Below are 19018 nucleotides of genomic sequence, written 5' to 3'. Positions count from 1 at the left end.
AGATGGGCTTAGTTCAATAGCTAAGACTTTCTTACTCATCAACATAAAAGAATTCAAAACTCTTAATAGTAAACTCAGTTCAAAGTTCTGCTCCTTTCCCCTGCTGCAGTGTAGGGCTGTGTGTGTCTCCAGAAGCTGAAAACCATTTAGAGGTCCTTTCCAACCCCTCCACTCCTCCCTTGCAGTAGCCAGCTCCCGTGGTACATCGAGGCAGGGAGGAGTGGGGAGAAGAGGAAAAGAGCAACTCCCCATTTAATTTCCAGGTTTTGTTTGAAGTCCTCCTGGTGGTGAACACTTTCACTGCCTGCGGTGTTCGACCTCTTGCCCATCAAGTGCCCTTCTGTGTCAACAAGCACAGCTTCCAAGGGCATTGGCTGGTGAATCTGCTCATGTCTATACCATGTGCTTATTGTGCTGCTTCAGCTTCTCTAGTTACGCTACGGTTTCACTATAGCCTGCCGATCACATAGCCAGACACGGCTCATATTCGTAGGTGGAGGCATAGCCAAGTAGTAAAACAACAAGCTTTGGGGCCAGATTGTAAGGATTTGAAGCTGTTTCACCTAATTAGCTATTGAGTAATGACTGGACAGTCTCTATGACTCAGGTTCCACTATTGTAAAACGGGAAGAATAATAGTGTCTTTCTATATTAATCAGTGTCATATAAAACGCCATACCAAGTAGACTCAGATGTATAAGAGCTCAAACAGAATCGCTCATTCCTCACTCACAGAGTATTCCAAGGCAGGGACTGAAGTTAAGTCACAGTTCTTATTGTGGGAATTCAGGAAACCTGTTCCTTCCAACAAGTGGCCATCTTATCATGCAGGGTATATCTGTCGGCAAAAGGGGAAAGTTATTGAGGAGAACACACACCAGCTTCTTCAAGGCTTTGTCTCAGGTGAACACACAGCCCTTCCTCTCCTATTCCATGGACAAGAATTTGTTATAAGGCCACACCTGTCTTTAAGGATGGCTGAGGACCAAAAATTAGGATTGTTCAGAGGTTAAGTAATATCATCTATTAAAAGGAATTACAAGGATGCCTGGCACAGATTAAGTGCTCAATAAATAACAGCTATGATTATCACCACCTGTGACTTAGTTGTTTGTGTGAAAGATCTTCTCCCCAGGATGAAGTGACAGCAGCATGAAGGATACTAAACAGGGAAGAGAAAATGTGTCTTTGATTCATGAATTCTAAAAATAATTTTTAAGAACTTGAGAAATTTAATATTCATGTATTCATACTCTAAAAGTAACTTCAGCATCTTTTAAAATAAAATCTTGCTGGTAATTGAAAGAGCCCGTGCACATTATCTTCATCCTTAAGGCGGTGACACTTCCCGCTTGGAACCGGGTGGCAAGATGCAGTCTTAGATTTAAGATCATTTCTTTTGATAGCCATGTGTGATTGTTTTCTCCTGGCTGTGCAAGATTAATTGACATTGATCACTTCCTCTTAGCAGTAGTGAACCAAGGTGGTTTGGGAATAACTCTGCTGGGCTCTCCCCTTTCTCTATGACCTTCAACAAAGTTGAATCCAAGCACTCTCAAACTCTTTCATTAATGAGCTGATGTTTCTATTTTGAGAGCATTCCTGCAAACTCATCATGAAACTTCTGTCTGACAGTTTTACACATTAATGGATTTCAAATTACTATTCAGCACACTGTACACATTTGCGAACCCCCAGGTAGCCGCCACTATGGCTTATATTTGATTAATAAAATTATACTCCCAAAATAAACAAAACTTGGAAGTATGACAATTATATTACTTTTAGCTGAAGCTCGTAATTGTCTCCCCACTGGGCAGCACCCCATTTTATTTTAAGATTTGGCTTTTCATGACAGAAAATAATCCCTGACAAAGTTACCAGGCACAATATAACAGCTACAAAGCTAAATCCACGCAATCCACTTAAGCCCCTGTCATAATTCTAGAATTTTCACAGATAAAATGCTGAATTAAGAATTTTTCTGTGTTCTTTATTTTTATCATGATTTTTTTTAAAATGTCTAAAATAGATATTGTATTTTCCAAGATCTATACAGCAGATAAGTTAGAAATTTAATTTGCTTCACTGAAGAGACTCTTCACTTATTTTCTTTCATCCTGAAAAGTCCTCTACTAGTTAATAATTTAATGTTTTTTGTTCTTGGGCAAGTTTTACTTTCTAATGATGTATTGTTTCCTGCCCACCTGAGTTGTGTGTAATTATTAAAATTGTTGTCAGAGAGTGTTCTAGACACTTGGAAACCCCAAAAAAGAGGAGTCATTTTAAAATTATTCGGAATGTTCATTGGGCCTGTACTGCGCATTGGCCTCTCTACACGATCCTGGAAATACTGTGCGGGGGTAGATAGGAAATGCCCCTATGTAGAGCTTACAGAGAAGACAGACAGGAAGGAACAGTATTATTCTGAAACCTAAAAAAAGAGTGAGACTTAGCTAGGAAAAGAGTCCAGGTAGAAGAAACATTCTTAGATGTAGCAGTGGCCCACAAATTGTGTTGCTTCAATAAAATGGGATGTTGGTAAAATTATGAACATATAGGTAATGCAATAGAGTCCAGACATAAAACCATGTAAATAAAATGAACTTAATATTTACAAAGATGCAAAGACAATTCAACTGAGAAAGAATAGTATTTTCAACAAATGATGTTGAAAAAAATTGGACATCCATATGCAAAAAAAATTGGATTTTACAATACCTAACAAATTATATATGCACATACTTTTTGACTCAGCAATCCCATTTCTAAGAATATATTCTAAACATATACTTTAAAAAAACAGAAAATTCATATGCACAAAGATATTCATTGAAGCATATTTTTTCATTACAAATATTGGAAACTAGCTAAATATATTCACACATAGACAATTCATAGACTAAACTATATGACACATTCTACAATGTAATACTATAAAAATTGAAAATACATAATAAGAATGAGTTCTAGAGAAGTTATAGGGGATATTGCAGAAGGTATTGGGAAGAAAAAAAACAAAGTGAAAAATAACATGTAGCATTTTGTGTAAAAAAAGTAATAAAGCATACATAAATTTGCTTGTCTTTGCAAAAAAAAGAAATACATGAAAGATAAATCAAAAACAATGAATTTGATTAACTTCTAGGTGTTATGATGAACATCATGGAACCAATTTGGAGAGGAGATATTTTTTGTTGTATAATTGTGTGGTTTTGGAAGCATGAAAATATTATACAAATAAAAGTTAAATCTACAATATTGATAAAGGGGAGCTACAGTGGCAAGAAAACTATAACAAGGGAATCTATTTTTTAATGGATATTACAAGCACACTAAAAAAAAAAAGGAAGACCTAACCCGAGTACCTTATGAAAACATTATTTGGCTATATACATTCATTCTTGCGTGGTATCAGTTGGTGAGCATCAGGGACAACCATAATCAGATCCTCGACTCTTTTTAGGCTATTTAAATTTTTTTGGCTCTTGAGTAAAGCAATTCTGAAATTATTTCGATTTATTACACTTTTGAGAAGATGAGGAGATACATTGATTTTGGGAACCTGAATGTATTGGCCAAAAGGGTGCTGATACAAAATACCAGAAATATGTCTGCTTTTATAAAAGGGTATTTATTTGGGGCAGAGGCTCACAGTCACAAGGCCCTGAAGAGGCCACCTCAATATACGGTAAGAGCTACTTTCCCACCAAAGTCATCTCGGCCGTAGGCTGGGACAAGCCTTGTCTCTCGCGGGGCTCGTTTCTCTCCGGGCTCAGCTGCTCCGCCCTCTCCACGAGGCCAGCTGTGACCTGTCAGGTGAACAGCCCCTCTCTTCCCAGGGCCTGCCGTGCCTAATGTGTGCTTACTTCCCAGGCTCCAGGATCAAATCCCTAACTTCTCTTCTGCCACGTCTCCTTCTCTGAGAGTTCCCAGCCACCAAGGGAGCAGAGACTCAATGTCTTACCAACCTAACCCAATCAAAGACTTAATCATTATTTAATCAAGAAAAAGTGAAACCTCTGAATCCAATCCAATTTAATATGCCCAGAGGAACAGACCATTTCACAAACACAATCCAATATCTATTTTTGGAAATCATAAACAATATCAAACTGCTACACTGAGTTTTCACTATTGAAAGAGGGACATAAAAATATGAAGTAGGGGAGGATCAGAAAGAACTTTGGAGGGATGGATTAGTTATGAAGGTATTGGTGCATGCTCGATTTCTAAATATGTATTTTAATGTGTATATGCATATATATATGTAAAAATGAATGTATGTATATTCATTATATACATAGATAGGTAGACAGTAATATAGCTGGACATAGGTACATTTGCATTTATTTCCAAACACTACCCCTGAAAGGGCCTAAAAGCAAATAAATACCAACAAGTACAAGCACAACTAGAACTCAGAGATCTTATTTTATGATAGAATTTTCCTCTAAAAGGAAAAAAGAATACTCCACAGCTGGGGAAGGATAGGTTCGTGATGAGCCTGGAACATGCTGCTATGCCATCAACAGGAATCTCTCAATAATCAATTAAAATGATGGGGCATTAAGCAATTATAAACAACTGAAAAACAGGGATACAGTATTTCATTAAGCTAATTAGGTACATGCATACACACATACATGAATAGGACAGGGACTCTTGCTTATAACAGAATGGCAAGTGCCAGCTAGTACAGGTGGAGCAGGTAATGGAAATGAATAATTATCATTTTGTAAACATGAAAGCCAAATTTTGTTAAGTCAGGATCACCAATGGACGATAAGCTTAACGGGAAATTTTGATGAGTAACAAAGTTTTGCACATCTGGAAGTGTTTCCCATGAACAGTTTATTAGTTACAAAAGAAAAATTTGTGTATTATACAGTGGAGAAACCAGATAGCACCTTGTCTGCGTATTCAAAATTAAAATCACCAATGGTGACAGATGAACATTTTGTGCTTTCACATGTGATATTCTGAGGTAATATCAACAACATATTATTCCAGCCAAAAATCTACAATATGAACAGTTTATATAGTCATAAACTCCAGGAAACATAATTTATTATGTTTTATTAAATATGTGGAAGAGATTACTGGATTCTATAAAAATGCCAATGTTATCAAAGAGAAAGAATCTCTGTGGTAATGTAGATTTAAAAATACTAGATAGACAAAACAATATAATCCCTAGATTTTTTTCCTGGTATAAAAAATATGTTATAAAAAGGTTAACTGTTAAAGTGAAAAACTGAAATACAGACAGTAGATCAGATGAAAATTTTGGATCAACATTAAATTTACTAGAGTTTATAACTCTTCTGTGGTTATAAAAGAAAATATCCCTGTTCTTATGGAACACACTGGCATATTTGCTGGTAAAGAGTCTGTTTATTCAACTTATTCAAAAGGAGTAAAATGTTACCATTAGGAGAACCTGTATAAAAGGATGAGTGTTTCTACTATACTTATTTTTTAACCTTTCCTGTAGGGTTGAAATATTTTCTAAATAAAATATTTACAATATTAAATTATAACAAAATTAAAACAATAATTAACATTATTAAGGACATACTATGTGACAGGAATAGATGAACATTTTTAAGGACATGATCTTAATTATCATAATAATCCTTTGAGATAAGATCTCTTTTTATCCCCAATTTATACATGCAAAGACTACATTTAGAGGGAACTTGAATGTAATTTTACTGGCACATATTAAAAGCTAAATTGAGGTAATTTTCTTAACTTTACATATTACTACTTAGCCTTCTTGTTTCTTAAAGTAAATAATCTAATTGTTTTAAACCATTTGCTTCAGTTACACATACACACATTTATTTTTTCTCTTATCATGTTATGTGTGAAGACTTATGACTCAAAATAAACAGACTCTTGAAAGACAATAGGCAACACCTACTGTCATCTATTTATCATCCTCTCCTTGGAATTCCTCACTTTGACTAGATTATTTGCTTCTTGCCACTTGTGAATAAGTCAAGGATATTTCTGTTTGGAATTTCACCTACGGTATTATCCAAAGTCCTTGTGAGCTGGCAGTGATGATGGGACCGCTCCAAAGGATGAAAAGCAAGTGTTAGCCCAGAATCAAAGCATCCTTGTGTCGTTCAACCATGCTCTCAGGAGCTTTTATAGAATCAATGTCATTGGGAAGCATCAAGGTCGGTCTAATTTGTGTCTGGATGAATCTGATAGAAGCTAATTTTTGTATAAAAATAAAATATTTGAGAAGTAAGGAAAGTTGCAACAAAAAGTTGGTGTTTTTGAGATGCAAGGGAATAGTTATTCTAAAGGGAGTAAACTCCTGTTCTCTATCGCCAAAAGTTGGAATCAACCCAAATGCCCATCAACAGATGAGTGGATCAATAAAATGTGGTATATACATACAATGGAATACTACTCGACTTTAAAAACAAATACACTACAAACACACGTGATAACATGGATGACTCTTGAGAACCTTATGTTGAGTGAAGCAACCCAGGCATTGAAAGACAAATACTACATGACCTCAATGATATGAAATAAGCAAGCTGCCTCAGAGAGCTAGAAGATAGGCTTACAGGAAATCGGGGGGTAGAGGAAGAATGTAAGCTGACATCTACATGGGTGAAATCTATGATAAGCTGGAGGTAAGTATGTGTACAAGGAAGAGATAAAATGGGGGCATAGGGTTACCTTTGGGTGGGGCTTTGGGGGTTTGAGGGGGGCTAGGGATGGGCGGATGGGTAATATTGCCCAAGAAATTGGGGGAGGGTGGGGCAACACATGAACATAGGAGATTGTCAGGTGTTGGTTGAGAGTATAATGCTGAGAAAACCTTTTCAAAATATAATTAGGAAAGTTACCTGCTTAAGATCTCAAAGGGGATAACCTGACGCAGGACAGACTCCTAGGGAATATGTGAATGCTCATTTTACCAGAGTGGGTTACACCATTGGGTAGAGACCCATATAATGAGAGTGAAGGTAGACCCACAACCTGGGGAGGACTAATGCCATCAAATAGAGGGAACTGTATCTCTCAAGAGAAATGGTGGCTCCCAGGGCATTAGGGCAGTTGAGCGGGTCAGGCCCTCAACACTGTTGCAAGTATCTCTGAATGTGGCTCCTCAGGAAATGAAGATTGACTGTCACTGTGGGCCCCAAGGGGTGGGGGAAATAGATATTGAATAGATGGAACCAGAGTAAATGTGAGGGCAAGGGAAGTGTTTCACAAGAGCACACAAGGATGGCTATAAAACATGTAATATTACACCAAAAACATATAGGGGACGACAGACTAATAATGTAAACCATAATGTAAAACATAAGATAACTAAAAAATTTAGAAAACTGTATAGCCTAGAGTATAAACCACAATGTAAACATGACTGTCACCTTGTTTGAAAGCTATTGTATCAATATCTGTACAACAGTTTCAGTAAATATGATATGAATAAGTTAAAAGATTATCTCTGTGGAAGGGAAAAGGTTTTATAATGGATATGTGGGACTACTGTATATTGTATATATGAATTACTGTGATCTAAGGCTCTTGTGAAAAGAAGCTCAATAATTAGGGAAAAAAGAAAAGAAAAAGATAGGATGCAGAATTTTTCCAAATCAATATATATTCTATATCTAACCTTTTAAATTCATCGCTATATTCCATTTTACTATTAAGGGAACCTGACATTATATTGGGCTTCACTGTTCAGGAAGTTTTGGATCACAGAGTGGTTCAAATATGGCAGCGGAGGAATACTGGTATGGGATGTTATTGACAGGGGACATATAATTGACAGGGAGTTATACAGGGCATGTGTCCAGGGTGCATGGAAATGTTTGGATATACTCATAGTGGAAACAATTAAAAACAACAGCTGCGGGGATACTGGGTTCCTGGCTGGGGCGGGGGGGGGGGGGGGGGACTCTGTCGTGGTCCCTAGGGGAGCAGCAGCAGTCCCCCAAGTGCAACAGCAAGGACCAGGAAGGAATGAGGGTCCAACAGTGACCCCTTGATACTAATGACTTTGCTTGTGAGCCTATACACCTGAAATAAGAACAAGGCCTAAAGCAGCGCTGTGCCTAAGGGTTCCCTCCTGACAGCCTCCATGTTACTCAAATGTGGCCAGTCTCAAAGCCAAACTCAGCATGTAAATGCACTGCATTCCCCCCAGCGTGGGACATGACACCCGAGGATGAGCCTCCCTGGCACCAAGGGATCACTACCAAGTATCAGCTGATGATGTAACTAGAAAATGACCTTGAATTAAAGGTTCAACGTGGACCAGCAGAATATCCCTGTCTACATATACTAACAGGAGTTGAAAATGCTGTTTGACCTAAAGTAAGGGGGAAATGGAAAGGACAAATGAGTTTATATGGCTATGAGTCTCTAAAAAAGAGTCTGGAGGTTGTCAGAAGGATTGCCCTTATGCACACCTGAGCAGAGTCCCAGAGACAGATAAAGTAGATACAACCCCAGATATTGGTTCTTTTGAGGGCTAAAGAAACCCACAGGTTCTGTGGTCATGGCAGATGGAGTTCACTGCCACGCCAGTTGGCCTTACTTTGGAGCTGGTGTTTCTGCGTGATGGAGCTCGACTCAGATGTGATCTCTTCTCATGCTACTTTACTGGAATTGTATTTGGTGCTGGGGTTTAAGATATATCTAGGGGATTTGAATCTCTGGACTGACAATATGATAGCCAGGCCCTGAGCCTCAACAGACTTCAGCTCCTACACTCTGATTTATTGGACTTACCCCACTCAGCTAACATGGAGTTGAAGAATGTCAACCACCACACCATGGAGCCTAGAGTGCTTACAACTGAAAGCAGGAGAATTGCATCCAGTATCCATGTGGAATCTAAGCCCCCTCTTGACATAGATGTGGAATGGACACAACCAAGCTAAGGTCCACAGGAAGGAGGAATACAGTAAGGAATAGAGTGGACTTAATGATATTCTATTCATGAACTATTGTGGTTAATAATCGAGAAAATGTGGCATTGGTGTGGAAAAAGTGGCCATGGTGGCTGCTGGGTGTGGGGAATGGGAGGAAAAGATGAGATGTGGAGGCATTTTTGGGACTTGGAGTTGTCCTGAGTGGTGCTGCAGGGACAATTGCCCGACATTCTATGTCCTCCCACGGCCCACTGGATGGAACATGGGAGAGTGTAGGCTATGGTGTGGACCATAGGCCATGGGGTGCAGCGATGCCCAGAGATGTACTCACCAGATGCAATGGATGTGTCAATATGATGCGGGAGTGTGTTACTGTGGGGGAGGTGGTGGGGTAGGGGCAGTGGGGGTGAATGGGGACCTCATATTTTTTGAATGTAATATTTTTTTAAAAAATGAATAAATAAAATTAAAAAATAAAATAAAATAAAGGGAATAAATTCCAAGACAAGTACATTCTCTTCAGAATGTCATCCTCTAAGCATGGAGTACAGTCACAAACCAGGCTTAGAATAATTTCCATTGCTTCTCGTAAATGCAGATAATGGGAAGACATCTTGAAGAAATCATTATTTCAGGAAGGTGAAAGTGAATATTGCATTACAATGTTCCAATATTAGTCATCCTCTTTACAGGTAAATCTCCACAGTTTAAAATCCCAAATGTAAAAGAGAAAATGCATTTGCAGAGTGTGTACTTAATGTTTGTTTTTCCAATTGTTATCATGACAATTTTCTTCTTAAATTTACCTCGTTAACACCTGCATCTTCATGAAAATTTAAGGAAGACATAGAGGAAAGAGTGTTAAACTATCCAAGTTGAACATGATGGAAAATGGAAAATTTAATCACTTTTTTTTTTTGCCAAAAAGGTTCAAACTAGCAAGTTTTCAAAGCCTGAAACTGTGGAGAATGTCTAAGTACTTCTAGGGTAGACCCTCAAATTTTGGGGTGTTAATTGTCATGAGGTTTTTTGTGGGTTTTTTTTTTTTTTTTTGCTGTTGTTATCTTTTGGACTGCTGGAAATCAAGCCATGTATTGCATGATCCTTGCTTACAGAATTTGACCTTGGGCCCTTAATCTGTATACCTACCTTTATATTCTAATGATAGTCTATATCAATTGTAAGCATTTTCTACCATAAACCAGGTTCAACTCCCAGTCTCTGAATTTTAATTCAACTTCCAGGCTCTGAATTTTCCCTCTATTTATCTCTTCCTTTCTATTTCCTTTTTCAAACACCATCCTTCATGGTCCTATTGCCTCCTGTTCAGAACTGAGTGAGTAATTCAAATTCATTCCTCCATTTTCCATTCTCCTTATAAGGGACTGAAAAACACAGTTTTCCTTCCCACCATTTTCACCTTGCTACTTTCCGAAGCCTTTCCATTAAGCTTGTTAGGGTTTTATTTTTTTTTAATTTCCAACCCTGAATATAATGTTCTAGACAATATACACCCCAGGTTTTGCTGTGCCTGTTCTCTCAGCCTGATTGTTTTGCCCATCCCCTTTATTGTCCATGGCCTTTACCTTTCATACTACAAACCACACTTGATCCTAACCTTTTTTGGATTTCATATCCTTTAGGGAATAGGATGAAATTTGGAAACCCTCTCCACTGAAAAATGGACATGAACAGATAATCACAAATTTGCATAAATATTTAAGAGTTCAAAATCCCCTAAAGGTTATCAAAGGGTTTTTAGTGGGTCTACAAACCTTATAATTATTGCTCTTGCATTATGGAATTATTACCTTGTTAGGTAATCAACATATTTTATCTAAACTATTTAAAAAACTCTCTTCCATATATATAATCGTTGAGGAATTTAACTCTAATCCTTCAGGATAATAAAGATTAGAATTTGCTAAGAACTATTAAAAACAAACAAGCCAACAAAAAAAAAATTAACTGGCCAAAAGCAGTTAGCAATCATGCTTTATTAATAAGAAATATTTAGAAATCTGCCAACTTTATGTTTTGTTTCAGATGGTGTAATGGTTAGGCTAATCTGTCAACTTGGCCAGGTAACTGTGCCCAGTTGTTTGGTCAAGAAAGCACTGGGTTAATTGTAACACAAGGGCATTTATGGGCTTTAGTCATCAGCAAGTTTACTGCATAGATGGTGATTACACCTACAATCAACCAGGGAGATTGCTGTCAGCAATGAGGGATGTTCTATCCAATCAGTTGAATGCCTTGAAAGGGGAAGTGATTTCAGCATTCAGAGAGAACTTCCCAGCTCGTCTTTGGGCAAATAATGTCGCCTGGAAACTCATCAGGGACTTTCATTGGACTTTCATTGGAGCCCCTGGTTCCCAGCCTGCCTGAGAAACCTGGACTTGTGCATCCCCAAGGTCACATGAGAGACTCTTATAAAATCTCATACTATTTACAGATATCTCTTTTGCTTCTGTTTCCCTAGAGAACCCTAACTAGTACGGATGGTTATCTGCGAATTTAATAAACTCTTATGAATACTCCATTGCACTTAATTTCCTTTCTGGAACCAAATGGTTTGTCAATTTGATGAGATTGAAGCACTCTTTTTTCAAAACTATTGAAGGCATGTTGATTGTGAATATTTCCTTGGATTTACATTAGGTATCACTGTATGCAAGAGCAGCCTTTGACTACACGTAGAACTATTAAAGTTGCATTAATCATGCTTTTGACAACTTGAAATGGATCCATTTATTAATATCCTTTGCAATTACTAAAAAATGGATCAAATCCTATCTACCCTTATGATATCACCTGTAACAAGGTGTACTTAAAAACAAGTAAAATATGAGATAACAATGAAATATCTCAAGGACCAGGGCTTTGGGAAAGAGGTATGTGCAGTATGTTCTATTTTAATACTTGTCAACATGTTAATCCTTCCAGGATCAAAATAGAGATTTATTCTCCTCTTAAGGCTTTACTTGCCAATTCTCCCACAAAATCAGGGCAGTGATTTCCTAGGGCTACAATAAAAACTTTGCTTGAGCTGGGTGGCTTAGAACAACAGAAACCTGCCCTCTCATGTCTGGAGGTCAGAAGTTCATGATCCCCTGCTGGCCAGGCCGTGCTCGGGCCGAAGCCCCCAGTTGCTGGTGGCCCAGGGGTTCCTGGGCTGGCGGCAGCGTCACTCAATCCTGCGCCTCCCTCCTCAGCGCAGTCTCCCTGCTGGGTCTCTATCTCTGTGCCCTAATCTCCCTCCTTACAAGGGCATGGGTCATGCTGGCTACAGGACTTCATCTCAAGAATTTTGGATCAGGATTTTACACAGTGTAACCAAGCATCTCTTGATCAATACTCGTCTTTACCTCTGCATAATGTTACAAACATTACTAAATTTATCCTCAAAATAAAAGCCCAATGGGAAGAGCACTCTATGAGGAATATAAACAAATAAATAAGATGGAGCATAATTAATTCTCATGGAGAAAACAAGGAAAGTTTCATGGAGATAGAACTTAAAGCTATTAAGTAAGCTAAACTGTGTAAAGGATTTAGAGCAATTCCTTGCATAAAAGTAAGTTAGGAAGAACTATTCAAATGTTGTCAAAATACTATCATAATAATATTAGAGATCTAGGACTTTGGCACAAATGCGAAGTATCAGTATCAACTTTAAAACCCACCATAGGTTATGCTTATTTGATATTTCTCTTGGATTAAGATTTGAAGAAAAGAATGAGAATTCCAAAAGGACCCTCTAGCTGAAAGGTAGGTCGAGAATTGCCCATTAAATTCCAGCCAGATGATCAAGATGTGGTCGGGTCATGGTCCTTTCTGCAGGCACCAGGGAGAGTCTGTTTCCTCGGTTTTCCAGCTCCTAGACATGCTAATTTTCTTGACTTATGACCATCTTCATTTCTCTTCAAAGCCAGCAAAACTGGGCCAAACCATCAAAGAGTGCCATCTCCCTAACAATTCCTTCTGATACCCTCTTCCCTTCCAATGATCCTCGTAGTTACATTGGACCCTCATAAGGCCTTTAACGATTAGATTAGACATCTCTCATTGCGGAAGGCAGTCACCTCAGCTGATTGTAGGTGTAATCAGCCATAGGTGCGATCAACTCAGTGAGGATTGAAGTCCATGAAATGTCCCCACAGTAAAAATTAGATCAGTGCTTGCTTGATCAAACAACTGAGCATCATTCCTAGCTAAGAGGACACATGAGCCTAACTATTACAGCCCACCCCTTGTCAACTTGGCAGCCATATAGATCATTTTAAACCATACTTAATCTCTAAATAAAAATGATGGAATATATTTTTCATCTAACAATACTCAACCGTCCTCCAAACAACAAGAAATCCACTAAATATTCTTCAGAATAGGGTGCAAATCCTCGGGTAATATTCATTCTTAAACTTGATATCCTATAACTTAAATACTATGACATGAAACTAACACAACTTTTCATGTGATAAGAAGATAAGATAGGAAGAAAACAGATATTTTCTTTATGCATATATACAAACATACTAAAACAAAACAAGGAAGAAGTATTCATAACCATTACAATCCTCATTTCTGTACCGGTCATATGGTCATAGTTTGTATTTATTATTACCTTCTTCCATTACCAATTCCATGTTCTCTTTACCCTTAGCAAATACCTCAGCTGGCCATGGTACTTTGCCTGGTAGGGTAAGCTATACCTTTCCAATCCTGAAGTTTCTGGGCCTTTGGTAGTATTAAGAGACAGCTTGAGCAATCTGCTGTATTCCAGGCAAAGTCTTCTTTACATCCACTGTGTGAATGCAGTGTTATTTGCCCATAATAGTCAGGATCAAACACCTCAGTCAATATAATAACTTTCTTCTTTGCCTATTTATTTAGAGGCATGAGGAGCCAAATTGCTCCCAGAAGCCAGAGGCTGGAATCAGCTGAGCACAAGCACAGAAAAGACCCCCAAGAGGCTGAGATAGAAGGTCAGTGGAGATTAAGAGCTGAAAGCAATGCAGCCCAGAGATGGTAGGGACTGACAGAGCTGCCATTGTGCCCTGCCACATGGCAGGAGCCCCAGACTGCCAGCAGCCAACTTTTAGGGAGAGAGCTTCACCTGATGTTCTGATTTGGGTATTTTTCTCTGTCTTAGAAATGTAACCTTTTGACCTCATGAATTCCCATTATAAAAACTCACATATTTCTGGTATATTGTGCCCAGCATCTTTTAGCAAAGTAAACTAGAAGAGTAGGGTGTATGCTGCTAGGCAAATACCAAAAATTAAGGGACAGTTTTATAAATGGGTCTGGGGTAGATTCTGGAAGAATTGTTAGATGCTTGATAGAAAAGACATACATTGCTTTAAAGAGACTGTAGGTTAAAAATATGGATGCTAAAAATAATTCTGATGATGCCTTAGACAGAAATGATGTTTATACCATTGAAAATTGGAAGGATGGAAACCCTCGCCTTAAAATGGCAGGAGACTTGGCAAATTTGATTCTTAATGTTGGATGGAAGGCAAATGTGAAAGTGACAAGCTTGGCTATTTAGCTGAGGAGATTTCCAAACTAAATGTGGAAGGCGCAGCCTGGCTTCTCCTTGCAGCTTATAGAATTCAAGAAGGGAGGGATAAGCTGAGAACTGAACTCCTGGACACACATGAAAAACAGAAATTGATGGTTGGGGCAATTCCAGGTTTCAGGAAATGGGTCCCCAGAGAACAGCACCCCATAGGAGGAATTAACTGAACATGGGGCCAGACAGTCGTTCAGGGTAAGTGGGGATTGGAAATGCAGTTACCCAGGAAGGATCTGTGGAATGTATCAACTGGTAGACAGCTTGGACCACTGCTTCCTGCATGCAAAACCAATAAGGTTTTTGCAAGATTTGTACAAGTGGAACCACTGCCAGCCTGGACTAAAAGGGAGAGAAAAGGGAGAGACCGAAGGAAAAAATGACTTCAAAGGCAAAACAGTGGAAGCTGAGGTCTGGATGAAAACATCTTCTGGGGACTGGAAAGGAACCCTATCCACGTGTTTTCTCTAGGTGCTTTTCCCTGGAGAGCTAATTTTGATAGGAGAGGCCCCTGGAGACAACCTTTGCACATTAGTTTGCAAAGACAAAACAGGCCCAAGGACCCATGAAGCGGGTTTAGACTGTTACAATGAGCCCTGGGGAGGAGACCTTGAAGACTGACAAACTTCCTCTGATGACTCCCCCAATCTGGTCTTCCTGACATACCCAGCAGATGGCACTCAGCAGCCAGCTGTTCTGCACCTTTAATTCCTAGCCCCTGCCAGGGGCCATGGTTGAGACTGAGGTGGCCAGCCACGCCAGGGTAGATGAAGCTTGCACAGTTCCCAGACCTGCCATTTGTAGTCTTCAATCAACCAGCACAGCCAGCGCTTGGCCTCAACCCCATTTTCTTGAGGAAGAATTGCTGCCACCTCTTGAGTCCTGACTCTGAATCCTGGATATGGGAGAAACAGCACTGTAGAGAAGTGCTGGTTAAGAGCATACACAGCCTCCTAGAGAATATTACCCCAGCCCTGCATGGTATCACCACCTAGTTGGTGCCATCGGCGAGTCTTCAAAAGGCCATTCTACCATTCTATCAATCCAGATGCTTCAGGATGATGGGGAACATGGTAAGACCAGTGAATTCCATGAGCACGTGCCCATTTGCTGTGAAGTGGGTTCCTTGATCAGAAGCAAGGCTGTGTTGAATACTATGGCAGTTTGAGATTATTTTATGAAAAGAGAAAGGTTACATTTGCAAACTACTCCAATCCTCTGGGTGTGCTACCCTTTGATTGTCCTAAATTCAGCTGAAGGGCCTTTGACTAGATTACCTGTTAAGACTGAAGTTTTTTGATTCAACTACATCAGTAAGGTGTGACTAGGGTTGAGTCCCCAACCCCTTGCTGGGTTTGATATAAATGGTCACTCACTCAAGAAGACTCACACAGAGGAAAGAACTCTTCAACTGTGAAAAAAGCATTTGCCAAATCAACAGCTGCAGACCAGGTGCCAGAGGATGTGTTGATTTGCACAAGCAATGATAGCACATCTGGAACAGCAACTGCAATTGAAGTCACCACCTGGTCAAATTTATGATAATCTGCTGTCATCCTCCAAGATCCATCTGTTTTCTGCCCAGGAAAAACAGGAGAGTTAAATGGGGAAGTGGTGGGAATCATCAACCCTGCATCCTTCAGATCCCTGATGGTGGCACTAATTTCTGCAGTCCCTCCAGGAATCCGGTATTGCTTTTGACTTACGATTTTGCTAGGTAGTAGAAGTTCTAGTGGTTCCCACTTGGCCTTTCCTACCATAACAGCCCTCACTCGACAAGTTAGAGATCCAATGTGGGGATTCTGCCAGTTGTTGAGTATGTCTATTCCAGTTATGCATTCTGGAACTGGGAAAATAACCACAGAAGGGATCCAGGAAACCACTGGACCAAATGTGAGATTTCCCTGAGCTAAAACTCCATTAATCACCTGACCACCATAAGCCCCAACCCTGAATGGTGGACCACAGTGATATTTTGGGTCTCCTGGAATTAATATCACATCTGAGCCAATGTCTAATAATCCCTGAAATGTCTGATCATTTCCTTTTTCCCCATGCATGATCATCCTCGTAAAAGGTTGCAGGTTTCTTTGGGGAATGCTGGAAGGATGATTAGCAGTATAAATTCTTTGCAGTATAACAGGACCCTTCCCCAAGGGGACCTGGCCTTCCCTTCATTTAAGGGGCTCTAAATCTATAAACTGTCTCAACTCTGAGACTTGGTTAGGAGTCCATGACTCTGTTTCTGTAATTCAAGTTTTGATTTTGTTCACTCAGCCTAGAACTCTTCTGCTTATACAGATCAAGTAGGAATTTAGTAAACTTCCCATCTATTTTACTTCCAGGAACCCCATGATCTAGTAGCCAATGCCATAGGTTTATGTGACTCAGACTCCTGATTGCTGCTCTGAGTCTGCACTTCACCTTCCCTTTGGAGATTAACAGCTGATACTTGGCTTCTGTCAGCCCAGGATCTGATCATCCCCATAGTGTTTATTTTGTTCTCTATTTCATTTATCTCTATGGAGTTACATACCAAACAATACAATACATTAATACTGGCATTTATAATTATCACATAGATACCTTTATTTTGAGGTCTTTATTTCTTTATGGTACACTCTATTGTCTATTCCTTTCAGTCTGGAGAACTTCCTTTAGCATTGCTTTTGGGAGAGGTCCAGTGGTCATGACCTTTTCCAGATTTTGCTTATCTAGGAATGTCTTAATCTCACCCTCATTTTTGAAAGAAAGTCTCTCTGGATATTCAGCCCTTGATTGGCAATTGTTTACTTTCAGCACTGTAAGTATTTCAGCCCACTTCCTTCTTGATGCCATGATTTCTGATGAGAAGTTAGCACTCAATATAATAGGGACCCCCTTATATATAATATATGTTTAAACAAAACATAACAGTTTTCCTAGAGTGTGATTGACATATGATGTGGTATGTTTTTTTCATGTGTATCCTGTTTGGTATTCACTAGATTTCTTGGGTGTGCATTTTCATGTCATTTGCTAAGTTTGGGGAGTTCTCTGTTAATACTTCTTTTAATATTCCTTCTTCACCTTTCTCTCTTTCCTCTTCCTCTGGGACACACACAATATATATATTGGTATGACTGATGGTGTCCCAGAGATATCTTAGGTCATTTTCCCTTTTTATAACTCTTTTCTCTTCTTGTTCCTCAGTCTATCTCATTTTAATTGTCTCATCTTTGAGTTTGCAAATTCTTTCTTCTGCTAGCTTCAATTGGCTGTTGAAATCCTCTTGGGAATTTTCCATTTTCTTTGTGTGGTTTTCAACTCCAATAGGTCTGTTTGGTTTCTCTTTAAAATTCCTCTCTTACTAAGGTTCTCATATTGCTCATTTATTGTTTTCCTGATATGTTTTAGTTCTTTCTCTGTATTTTCCATTACTTCCTTAAGCATTTTTAAGATCATTTCTTTGAAGTTTTGCTTGGTATGTCCACATTCTGGTCTAATTCATTGATGCTTTCTGGTTTTTATCCTCTTCATTTGGATGAACCATCATTTCCTGTTTCTTTGTCTTGTATTATTGTTGCACATGGTACATTTCAATATTTTAAAATGTTAACTCTGGGATTTATTCCCTGAGTTGTCTGTTTCCCGATTTTGTAACCAGCTGGTGATTAGACAGAGATTTATTTGAGCTTCAGCTCTCCTACCAGGAAGGTCTGCCCAAGGAGAAAGCAACGTGTAGTGTCCTTTCTGTCTTCCCTGGGCCTGTGTCTTGTCCTCAACCTGTGCTTCTGAGTTGTTTTGGCATTTACAGGAGTTTGAATGCCTCCTCTACCTCAAAGGAGACAGATCTCTTGCTCTCGTAGGTGTTTAAAGCAGAAAGTCCTTTGTTCCAGTCTGCCTGTCTTTTTAGTTACTTACACTCCTTTCCTTATCTTAAGCTGGAAAATTCTGGGAAGAGGAGCCTACTGGGGAGTTTTCCAAGTCTTTTCCAGCTGAAATGGGGCCAGGGATCCACCAAGGGGCACATCACAACTGCTTTCCAAAATGCCCAGGGGAGGGAATCAGGAATTATACCAGAACCTCCATGGCTCTCCAAAGCAGAAGTTTCTTTACTTGCCAAGTAAATTTGGCCCTTAATTTTGGATTCTACAGCCCTGAGGAAGTATCAAATCTTTAGCTGTCCTCTACTACAGCCTCTGTTTGGGGAAGGATGGAACAATGGACCTCCTCAAAGCCAGGCTCCCAGCGATCCAAAGTTGTTAATCCAAAATTGTGATCAGTGATCAACCGTGTTCATCCCTAGTCTCTGGGAAGAGAATTTTTACATCCCTTTCTGTCACCAGTGAGCTGGCAAGGGCTAGCGTCCATGTCATCCTGGATGAGAATGAGAGATTGCCATTGGAATCCACCATGCAGAGAGAACTATTTATAGGCCTCTACGATAATTTATCAGTCTCTCTCTCCTGCTCTCCCCTTGGTAATGTATAATAATCTATTGGATGCCAGAGTTTAAAAATATTTGTTTCAGACA

This window comes from Dasypus novemcinctus, chromosome 27 (assembly GCF_030445035.2).
Source record: "Dasypus novemcinctus isolate mDasNov1 chromosome 27, mDasNov1.1.hap2, whole genome shotgun sequence".
Classification (NCBI taxonomy): Eukaryota; Metazoa; Chordata; class Mammalia; order Cingulata; family Dasypodidae; genus Dasypus; species Dasypus novemcinctus.
This window is presented reverse-complemented; position numbering follows the sequence as displayed.